The following is a 12,435-nucleotide window of genomic DNA, read 5'->3' on the forward strand; positions in this document are numbered from 1 at the left end:
TCTTTTTTTCTATTTTTTTTGGCTAGCTATGTGGGAGAAAAACTTCATGAATTTTTCTCATGCTAAAGGACATAAATAATGCCATCGAATCATACCATGGAAAATTAAAGTCTCTGCACCTAAGAGATTATAAAAAGACATGCTCGAGGAGGATGGACAATCTGTATTTTATATTGTGTATAAAGTGGAACCATTCTACCAGCATAAGTGAGAATTGCAAGATTTTGGATTTATCAAAAACTACAAGTTGACACATTTGCAAACTAGTATGGAGAGGGAAAAGGCAAGTGCTGATGCTGATTGTGTTCTAGATGACACTACTCCTAGTTGGTACTCGGTGAAAAGTCAGTCCTCATGCAATTGGTATGTGGTTAGGAAATTTGGGGATAACTTCTACATCTGTCAATGTCTGTGGAGTTTACAAGGAAACATTTGCAAGCATGCATTGAAGTTTGTTACAATGATCATTCCATGATTCACGTGTTCTGGGTAAGTGGATGTTCATGAATGTTGATCTTTGCTAACTTAAAACATGTGTAGTTCACTCTAAGATCTTGTTTCATATAGATCCTATTCCTATGTCGACTCCAACATCTGCTAATACAAATGAAAACCCAACACCTGAACCTATCGTCAATAGCAATTTAAATGCCCATACAAATTTAGAGGATGTGGACACTGTAATTTGGAACAAAGCAAGCAGAGAGTTAAACATGCTTGTCGCAAACAATGCTAAGTTCAGGTGATAAACTAATGGCATTTGTAGGCTATCTAGATAGGTTCATGGATGATCTTTAGAATGTTAGTGCCATGTCATTTTCTTTTATTCCCTCTAGTGATCTAGCCAATACAACCACCAAACGTATACGACCTTGGTTCAATGCAAGTTAGGTCTGTTGTCACAATCAGTGGCAACATAGGAAGAGTACTACAAGTGAGATCTGTCATGATGTTCAGTAATCTGTCACCTTTGAGTTCCCCTTTGATACTTCTAGGAGGAGAAAGGGAAAAAGGCAATTGGACCAAGCACCGGAGTCGCATGTCCTTGCCACTGCATCGGTTGTGTCTAATACAGGTTGGTACTCTAGTGTCACTTGTAAGTGGTTTCTAAATATGTGAATGTTGAACGCGTTTATTTAGTCATTATGTCTTGTAGTCAATCAAAGTGATCCACACTTATGTGTGACAATGTTTGGCACCCCCTCAACACCTGGCCATAGGAGTCATCGTCAGTGATTAGCTTTTGATGGTCTTTTACGTGGACAGGGATCACAGAATGATCCTCACTAATACTAATTTTGGTATTACTTGTTCAGATTAAAATTTTTGTTTGTAAGTATGTCATATATGTGTTTCATGTTTAGCCATTCTTCATTCAACCTGTTGCGTAATACGGAACAACTTTGTTTATTGTAGTTGCATTGTAATGTTTACTATTACTGTACCTAACCATCTTTTATAATGTATCTTTGTATGAAGGTCCCTTTTTTTGCCATTTTTTATCCCTCAATGGCTTTCACATACACGTCAAGCAACAGGTGCAGGTTTTATGCAACTTAATTTTCAGTATTATGTTTTTATGTCTTCAATTTATTGAATGCTCTAGTTAAATAATTAATACTCTTATGGTGTGATTATGTCTTGCATTTTTTTAGTGCCTAACACTCTTATGTCTTAAATTTATTGAATGCTATATTTAAATTACTAACACTCTTATTATATGTATATGCAGACTGCTACAGAGGTTGGCAGAGAATGACGAGGAGTCTACGTTATTTCAACTCCTCCCAAATATCCTTATTGCGGATATTATCTGAATGATAACTCCCAGACGTGCCAGTGAGTGGACGGTTCAAATTGGAAGACATTATACTGAGGACAATATGTATATTGTGCATATAGAAGAGGTGATTTGTTCACCCGAACGTCGACTTCGGGGATGGTCACTTTGTATAGGCAAATATGGCCAATGTATTTCACCCTTATGTACTGGCCAGTCACTCTCCCTCGGTTTCACATAATGTGTACTGACAGACCCCATTGGAGACATGGATGGGCCCTGGTGCCACACTCTGATGAGAGTATCGAGGATGTCACGACATTCTTTCCATGAAACCTCCTTATTATGGACTACACCCGCTTTTTCATTAGTTATGATAGTCCTTGGCTAGCACCGAGGTTTGTCAGGATACAAAGTAGATTTCCTAATGTAGAGGAGGTCCTCTCATTAAAATTGTATAACTGTTCCTGTATGACTATGCTCTTTTTATAAAATAGTTCATTTCTATGGTTACATAGCCGATCTTCATACGTTGTTTGTCTCAATTATGTTTATGATTTATATGTTTGTGTCATTTATGTTTACAATTTATATGTTTTTCTCTATATATTGTATATGTCTACAAACCAATACACTTTATATGTTAATTTAAATATAATAAATATAATCCTTTCTCTGAACATGTCATATCATTAAGTCTACTCTAAAAGGAATAGCATTGATTTATGTAATAATACAATTTTGATATGCAATGAAATTAAGACGTGAGATATGGAATGCAGATGTGTAAATTATGAAGACTTGGATTGAAGACAATTTTCTCTCCTTCATGATGATGCAAGTATGTCAATGATTCATTTAAGATAGATCAACAAGATTAATCAAGGAGGTTAGGTTTTAGAAATCCATTATTGTTACAATATAAACAATCCATTACATGTCATCAAAGGGAATGGGGAAAGATAATTGAAGACACCACTAGACTCTTTGTATTGTTGGCATAATGGATGAATTGATTATGTTTTGCATTGATGTTTTGTCATTGATGTCAACATGAGCTATTATGGATGGTTACTGGTAGAAGATCTAGTGTTAATGGCAAAAGATACTATCTGTTGGATACTTCCAACATCTATGGATAAGTGAAGGATATTTGATTTCATGTGTTATATGTTCCATGAGAATGTTTTGGTCAGTCAGTATTGGCTTGGTAATCTGATGCTATCATACACTCTGGTAAATCCTTACCGACACTGGTTTAAGGCTTTACTAGCAGAGCTTTCATTAAGGAATCATGATAGGATGCATAGTTGGTGTTGGTGCAACTTCTTCATGGATTTCAGGATGCTGAAGATGTTCTATGATCATGCTTCAACTACTTGAAGACATTGATTTGTTATGGTGGACCCAAAATAGGTCTGGTAGCTATCTAGGTTATGGACCAGTATCATGCTAATGTGTACACTACATGTTACTAGGATGTTTCAAGAGGATTTATAGATTTGTTTTTATTGTTTTGGTCTTAAGACGACATGGCATATCATTATAATATGGAATCATGTAATGCTCTTATTGTAATATCTTTTAGGTGGCTAACCTAATCAGTTTAGGCACCTTAAGGTTTGTACAAATAAGAAGTAGAAACTCTTTGTAAAGTATCATGGTTATTGGAAAGGTCATCATGAAGGAATGTAATGCGCGATTATTGTAATATCATTTAGAAGAGGAGTTGGTCAATCATTGGTGATCGAATTGGATTTAGAAGAGGATTTAGTCCTCTAGTACTGAGCTTAACCGAGACTATAATCAAGCATGGTAGATGCTATTTCTAGCAGTTCACTCTATTGGATTGTTGTCCATTTTTATTGAGATAGTTGTAGCCTCTCTGTAGTTAGTGAGACTCTTTTATAATGAACAGTATGCTCTAGGCAGTGTTCCTTCCTGCAAGTGCACACCCCTCATTCTAACACATACTTTCTACAGAACTATCATCTGATTGTGAGTAAGCTTCCCACAGTGGTTTTTCCCTTTCTGAGTTTTCCACGTACAAATCATGGTGTTATGTGGTATGGTTTCTTTGCATTGATCATCTGGTTAATTGTTAAGTTGTATTGTTTACTGATATCTATTCCTAACGGTATCTGTATATGTTTTACTGGTACTTAATTTGTTTAAGGTTGTATTGTGGATTAAAAGTTATAATCTATTAACAACTGATTCACCCCCTCTCTCAGTTGTTCACCAGTTATCCTAACAATTGGTATCAGAGCTTTGGTCCTCTTTTGTAGAAGCTTAACTACTTGAGGTAGATCCTATGGCAACTAACACTTCTAATCCACCGACAACTATTTACAAAAGAGAAATCCCTAAGCTTGATGGAACAAATTATGGGATATGGAAAATTCGAATGCAGACTCATCTTATATGTCTTGACAAGGATATTTGGGAGATCACTGAGAAAGGATACACACCTTATGATCTAGCATCTGGCAATCTTGCTCCTGCAGACCTGGATAAGAATATTGAAAATGATTGCAGAGCTAGAGAAGCCCTCTTGTGTGCACTTATTGATCAGCAGATTATGGGATTGACTGAAAAATCATCAGCTAAGTTTATGTGGGACAAATTACAAACTTTGAATGATGGTGATCCTACTATCAAAACTGCTAAACTTGATGGTTACCGGGTAAGATATGAAAACTTGAAAATGGAAGATAATGAAAGAATTGTTGTGTTTATGGAAAGAGTAAATGAGATTTTTATGGGAATTCAATGTTGTGGAGGATTTCTATGTGAAGATGAAATAGTTTCCAAAGTCTTGAGAGCCCTTCCACTGGCTTACAAGATGAAGGCAACTACAATTAATGAGTTAAGAACAATGGCAAACACCTCAATTAACAGAGACATTTTGATTGGGAAATTATCTTCTTTTGAGCTTGAATAATTTGGATCTTCTGGAGCTGTAAAGTATGAACCTTCTTTTTATGCATCATCATCAACATCTACTGAAAAAAGTGATTAGAAAGCCCTATATGCAAAAGAATTGGAAGACATGAGGAAAGAAGATGAAGAACCTGAGCAACTTGAAGCCTTATTTGCTAGAAGTATACCTAAAGGATCAACTCGAAGTAAGTATGAAGGAAAAGGACCTTTTAAATGTTTTGCATGTAATAAGATTGGTCATTTTGCATCTAGATGTCCTAAAAGGAATGCAAGGTTTGAGGAAAGAGTTAAGAAATATTTTAAGCCTAACCAGAATAGATATAGATTCAAGAAGAGTAAACAATGATACATAGAAGATGAGGAAGGAGTAACTAATGACTCTGGAGATGAACCAATAGAAGATTTTGCTAGTGGATCTGGAAATGGAAAGGAATGGGTGTTATATGCTTTCAAGGAAGATGAACCGGAACCAGCTATAAAGAATGAAGAAAAGGCCCTAGCAACAAAAGTTGAAGATAAGGATGAATGGGCAATTGATAGTGGATGCTCACATCATATGAATGGAGATAAAAGAAAATTTATGTCCTTGCAAGAATACAATGGCGATCAAGTCAGATTTGGAGATGACAAGGCATGTATGATCAAAGGTAGAGGTATTATTTCTTTGGATGGCAAGCATAACACTGATAATGTCTATTATATAGAAGGTTTAAGGCATAATTTTTTGAGTGTTGGTAAATTGGTTGATAAGGGTTTTGAAATTCAGTTTAAAGATAGAAAATGCAAAATCATTAATAAGATTGGTTTGGAGATTGCAACTGGTATTCAGATAGGAAGTAATATCTTCCACTTCAACACTAGTAATAAGACATGTTTGATTGCTCATATTGATAAGAGTTGGCTATGGAATAAGAGGTTGTGTCATTTTAATTTTGATTGTATTGTTAAGATCAGTTCAACTAAGGCAGTTAGAGATAGACCTAAGATTATGAAGCCTCATAATCCGGTATGTAAGGAATGTCAATTGGGTAAGCAAGTTAGAAGTTGTTTTAAGAGCATACATGACAAATCGAATGATGTACTTGATTTGATTCACACTGACTTATGTGGTCCAGCAAGGAATAGAAGCTTTCAAGGTGATAGGTATTTCATGTTGATTATTGATGACTATTCTAGAATGATGTGGGTGACTTTTCTAAGGGAGAAGTCTGAAGCTTTTTAGAAATTCAAGATCTTTAAAGAGAAGATTGAAACTGAAACTAGATTTAAAATCAAATGTCTAAGATCAGATCATGGAGGTGAATTCACTTCTCATCAACTTAATAGTTATTGTGAGACAAATGGAATCAGGAGACAACTATCTACACCTAGGACTCCTTAGCAAAATGGAGTAGTTGAAAGAAAGAACATAACTATTTTGGATGCAACTAGATATATGATAATGGAAGCCAAATTGCCTCATATCTACTAGAGAGAAGCAGTGACTGTAACAATCTACACATTCAACAAAGTTCACATCAAAGGTGAAATTGAGATATTTCTTGTGTATTCAATTCAGAGAAAAGTATATAGATGTTATAACAAAAGACTGCAGAAAATTGTGGAGAGTGCTAATGTGAAAGTGGATTAATAGTACACAAATCATTCTATATCATATGACAGAGAACCAACACTGGAAATGATCATAACTAAGCTTACAATGTCTCAAATGGTGCAAGAAGCTAAGATAGTTACACCAGCACAATCAAAAAATTCAACTGTGACTGATGATCAGAGCAGTGAACTTGAACTTCAAAAGACACCTAGGTATGCAAGATTAAATCATTCTGAAGATCAAATTATTGGAGATAGAAACAAGGGAGTTATGACAAGAAGAAAACTGGCAAATGAAGAGGTATGTCTTATTTCTCAAGTTGAACTGGAAACTATTATTGAATATTTTAAGGATAAACATTGGTTAAAGGCTATGGAAGATGAATTAGATCAAATAGAGAAGAATGAAACTTGGTCTTTAGTTCCCCGACCTAAAAATAAGAATGTTATTGGAACTAAATGGGTTTTTAGAAATAAATTGAATGGGGATGGTAAAGTTATAAGGAACAAGGCTAGATTGGTTTGTAAATGATATTCTCAAATGGAAGGAATTGATTATGGTGAGACATTTGCACCTATAGCTAGAATTGAAGTTGTTAGACTATTTCTTGCCTATGCAGCTTATAAGAACTATAAGGTTTATCAATGGATGTTAAATGTTCATTTTTGAAGGGTGAGCTTGAGGAAGAAGTTTACATTGAGCAACCTGATGGATTTTCATTGACAGATGATAAAGATATGGTTTGTAGATTGAAGAAAGATTTATATGGTTTGAAACAAGCTCCTAGAGCTTGGTATGCAAGGTTGGATAAATATCTTTTGAAGCTTGGTTTTACTAAAGGCAGTGTTGATAGTAATCTATATTAAAAGACCACTAATAATGATATTCTAATTATTGAAGTTTTTGTTGATGATATTATTTTTGGAGAAGATAAATTATGCATGGAATTTTCTAACATGAAGAATGAATTTGAAATGTCCATGATTGGTGAGATGAAATTTTTCTTAGGTTTGCAAATTACTCAAACTGACAAAGGAATCTTTATCTGTCAAAATAAGTATCTAAGGGAATTGTAAATAAAGTTTGGTATGAAGAATTCCAAACCAATAAGTACTCCTATATATACAAGTGAAGAATTATCTATCAAGGATACTTCTACACTGGTAAATCCGACAAGGTATAAGTCTATGATTGGTGGTCTGTTATATCTAACTCAGACTAGACCTAATATTATGAATGTAGTAATTATTGTTTCAAGATATCAAAGTAATCCTAAATAAAATCATGAATGTGTAGTAAAGAGGATATTCCGGTATTTGCAAGGAACAACATAATATGGTTTATGGTATTCTAGAAATGATTATTTCACTTTATGTGCATATATTGAATCAAATTGGGCAGGTGATACTGATGACAAGAAGATCACTTCCGGTGGAGCTTTCTTTCCTAGAAAGAAAATGGTTTCATTGATCAACAAAAAACAATCATGCATTTCTTTATCTACTGCAAAAGCTGAGTATGTTGCAGCATCAACTAATTGCACTCAAGTCTTGTGGATGAAGTAAATGTTGAAGGATATCTGGGTAAATTATAGTGAACCGATAGTTATCTACTATGATAACTCTAAAGCTATTGACATGTCTAATAATCTGGTATTTCACTCCAAGACTAAGCATATTTCAATAAAGTATAACTTTTTGAAGGACAAAGTTGAAGCAAAGGAAGTCAAATTGGTTTATGTGAACACTAAAGAATAGATTGCAGACATATTCACTAAACCATTGTCAAAGGAATCATTTGAGTATTTGAGAGTCTAGCTAGAGGTTTCTACCCCTCCAACATTGACTTGATTGATGAATTTTTTCATCAGTTCAACATGTATTACTAGAGACATTATTCATTCCGGCACTGATGAGTGGTGCTCCTACTCAAGGGGATTAGTCAGCTTTGAGATTCAGAGGTTTATATCATTTCTTTGATATTTGTGTCATATTTCTAGCATTGATGTTAGAGGGGGAGTGATAGTAATGTGAAAAATCATTTGGAACCTTACAGAAATATCATTCACAGGGGGAAAACTATTGATTGTTGGCTGTCTTCCACAGGGGGAGACTTGTTTGGCATTTCTTGGTACTTAGATTTTTTTCACATCTAGTGTTGCCATTAATGCCTAAGGGGAAGGTTTTTGGCATAATGGATGAATTGATTATGTGTTGCATTGATGTTTTGTCATTGATGTCAACACTAGCTATTATGGTTGGTTATTGAAAGACAAGTTTTGGTTACCAGTAGAAGATCTAGTGTTATCGGCAGAAGAGACTATCTGTTGGACACTTCCGGCATGTTTGGATCAGTGAAGTATATTTGATTTCATGTGTATATTTTGGTCAGTTGGTATTGTCTTAGTAATTAGATGCTATCATACACTTTGGTAAATCCTTACCGACACTGGTTTAAGGCTTTATCGATAGAGCTTTCATTAAGGAATTGTGATAGGATGCATAGTTGGTGTTGGTGCAGCTTCTTCATGGATTTCAGGATGCTAAAGATGTTCTTTGATTGTGCTTCAACTACTTGAAGACATTGCTTTGGTGTGGTGGACCCAGGAATAGGTTCGGTACCTATTTAGATTATGGACCGGTATCATGCTAACGTGTACTCTACCCATTACCAGGATATTTTGAGAGGATTTATGGATTTGTTATTATTGTTTGGGTCTTAAGCCGACATGGGATATCATTGTAATATGGAGTCATATAATGATCTTATTGTAATATCTTTTAGGTGGCCAACTTAATCAGTTTAGGCCTTAGGGTTTCTATAAATAAGAGGTAGAAACTCTTTGTAAAGTATCATGGTTATTGGAAATTTCATGGTCAAGGAATGTAATGCACGAATATTGTAATATCATTTAAGCAGAGGAACTGGTTGATCATTGGTGATCAAATTGGATTCAGAAGAGGATTTAGTCCTCTGGCACTGAGCTTAACTGAAACTTTAATTAGGCATGGTAGATGCTATTTCTAGCAGTTCACTCTATTGGATTGTTGTCCATTTTTCTTGAGATGGTTGTAGCCTCTTTGTAGTCATTACAAGTATGGTTGTCATTGCACCAAAAGATCAACCTGTTAATTCCCGATACAACCATTGGAATTTGAGAATCCATAGAAGGTGATTAAGCCATGTCACAAACCCAAGCGTTGTGTTGCACAACACAAGGAGATGAAGGGCAGACACCTTGCAAAAATCCCCCCTAGCGCAAGTGAGGGGTTTGAACCTGTGACCAAGCTCTGATACCAATTGTTACAAGTGTGTTTACCATTGCACCAAAAGATCAACCTATTAATTCCCTATACAACCACAAAAATTTTAAAATCCATAGGAGGTGGTTAAGCCATGTCACAAACCCAAATGCTATGCTGCACAACACAAGGAGACCAAGGGCAGACACCTTGCAACAATTGGTAACTAATTCACCACCCCCTCTTAGTTATTCACCGATTATCCTAATACGTATAACACTAGCAGATAGTATAAAATAATTTCATAAGTAATCGATAAGGAGACTTTAAAACTGAACATAAATTACATATAGTAGAAATTATCGACCAAGTTGTCAAACATGCTAAAGATGAAACAAATAACTAGCCACGTAGTCTACAAAATAGTGAATCCACCATTTTGTGGGGCAAAAGGAAATGTTGGCCAGGCAGTCTGCGAATCAAAGAAGTCGGGTTACATGTCATGTTAGTCAATTTCATCATTTCATGAGGCAAAATGAAATGGTGGCCAGACAGTCCGCGAATCAAGGAATTTGACTAACATGGCATGTTATATGCTTTTGCCATTTCTCGAGGCAAAAGGAAATAGCAGCCAGGCACTCCACAAATTAGCGAAATCAAGTAAGACATTGTGTTAGTTGATTTCTTTGTTTCGTGGGGCAAAAGGAAATGGTCGAAGCTATTTTGGCTCCAAAACAAACCTTTCATACAACATGATAGCAACTTGCTAGTCAATCGCATCTACTTATTGCAAAATCAACAATGTAAAATGCGTGACTAACATGCATGTTAGTCAATCCATACTGATATTTTGGAGCCAGAATAGATGCGTCCAAACGAATTGGCGGCTAGGCAGTCTGTGAATCAATGAAATTAATTAAGACGCCATGTTAGTCGATTTCGCTGATTAACGAACTGCCTGGCTGACATTTTATTTCATCCATGAATCAGTGAATTAGACTAACACACCATGTTGTTCGATCTTGCAATTCACGGGGAAAAAGGAAATGGTAGCCAGGCAGTTCGCAAATCAGCGAAATCGAGTAAGACGTCATGTTAGTTGATTTCGCTAATTCACAAACTACCTGGCCGATATTTTATTTCATCTGTGAATCATCAAATTAGATTAACACATCGTGTTAATCAATTTTTCCATTTCACAGGGCAAAAGGAAATGGTGGCTAGGTAGTCTACGAATCAACAAAATTGAGTAAGACGTCATGTTAGTCAATTTTGCTAATTCATGGACTACTTGGCCAACATTTTATTTCATCTACGAATCAATGAATTAGACCAACACACTATGTTAGTCGATTTCACCATTTCATGGGGCAAAAGGAAATGGCGGTCAGGTAGTCCGTGAATCAATGAAATCGAGTAAGATGTCATGTTAGTGAATTTCATCATTTTGCAGGGGGAAAAGGAAATGGCAGCCAAGATTTCACTGATTCATGGACTGCCTGGCTACCATTTCCTTTTGCCCTGTGAAATGGAGAAATCGACTAACATAGCATCTTAGTCAAATTCGCTTATTCGTGGACTATCTGGTTGCCATTTCCTTTTGCCCTGCCAAACTGCAAAATCGACTAAGATGATGTCTTACTTGATTTCGCTGATTCATGGACTGCCTGGCTGCCATTTCCTTTTGTCCTGCAAAACGGTGAAACCGACTAACATGACGTGTTAGTCTAATTTTTTGATTCATGGATGAAATAAAATGTCAGCCAGACAGTCTGTGAATCAATGAAATCGACTAACACTATGTCTTACTCGATTTTATTGATTCGTGGACTGCCTGGCCACCATTTCCTTTTGCCCCATGAAATGGTGAAATCAAAGAACACGATGTGTTATTCTAATTCGCTGATTTACAGATGAAATAAAATGTTGGATAGGTAGTCCATGAATCAGTGAAATTGACTAACACGTCTTACTTGATTTCGCTAATTCGTGGACTGTCTGGCTACCATTTCTTTTTGTCCCATGAAACAGCGAAAGCATCTACCATGACATGTTAGTCAAATTCACTGATTCACGGACTGCCTAGCCACCCTTTCCTTTTGTCCTATGAAATAGTGAAAGCATCTAACATGACATGTTAGTCAAATTTGTTGATTCATAGACTATCTGGCCACGATTTCCTTTTGCCCCACGAAATGGAGAAATCAATTAACATGGCATCTTACTCGATTTCGCTGATTTGCAGACTGCCTACCCACCATTTCCTTTTGCCCCAGGAAATGGCGAAATCGACTAATAGGGTGTGTTAGTCTAATTCGTTGATTCGCAAATGAAATAAAATGTCATCCAAGCAGTCCATGAATCAGTAAAATTGACTAACACAGTGTCTTACTCAATTTTTCTAATTCGTAGACTTCCTGGCCACCATTTCCTTTTGCCCCGCAAAATGGTGAAATTGACTATTATGACATCTTACTTGATTTTGCTGATTTGTGGCCTACCTGGCCGCCATTTTATTTTGGCCCATGAAATGGTGAAAGCATCTAACATGCCATGTTAGTCAAATTCACTAATTTGCAAATGAAATAAAATGTCGGCCAGGTAGTTTGTGAATCAGCAAAGGCGCATAACACTCTATCTTAGAGGCTTTTGTTGTTTCGTGAAGCCAAAGAAATTTAAAATGGAGTATGACAGGTTTTTGAGGACATAAGTGATCGACAACGCAAGTTAAATTTTTTGTAAGTGATCAACAATGCAACTTAAAATTTTTACAAGTGATTGGACAACATAACATAAAAATTTCGTAACGGATAACCCTATTTTTAACTCCAAATTCTCATTCGAGGACAAAAATTCATGAGGGTCGATGGCAGAAT

Source organism: Cryptomeria japonica, chromosome 7 (assembly GCF_030272615.1).
Source record: "Cryptomeria japonica chromosome 7, Sugi_1.0, whole genome shotgun sequence".
NCBI classification, from domain to species: Eukaryota; Viridiplantae; Streptophyta; class Pinopsida; order Cupressales; family Cupressaceae; genus Cryptomeria; species Cryptomeria japonica.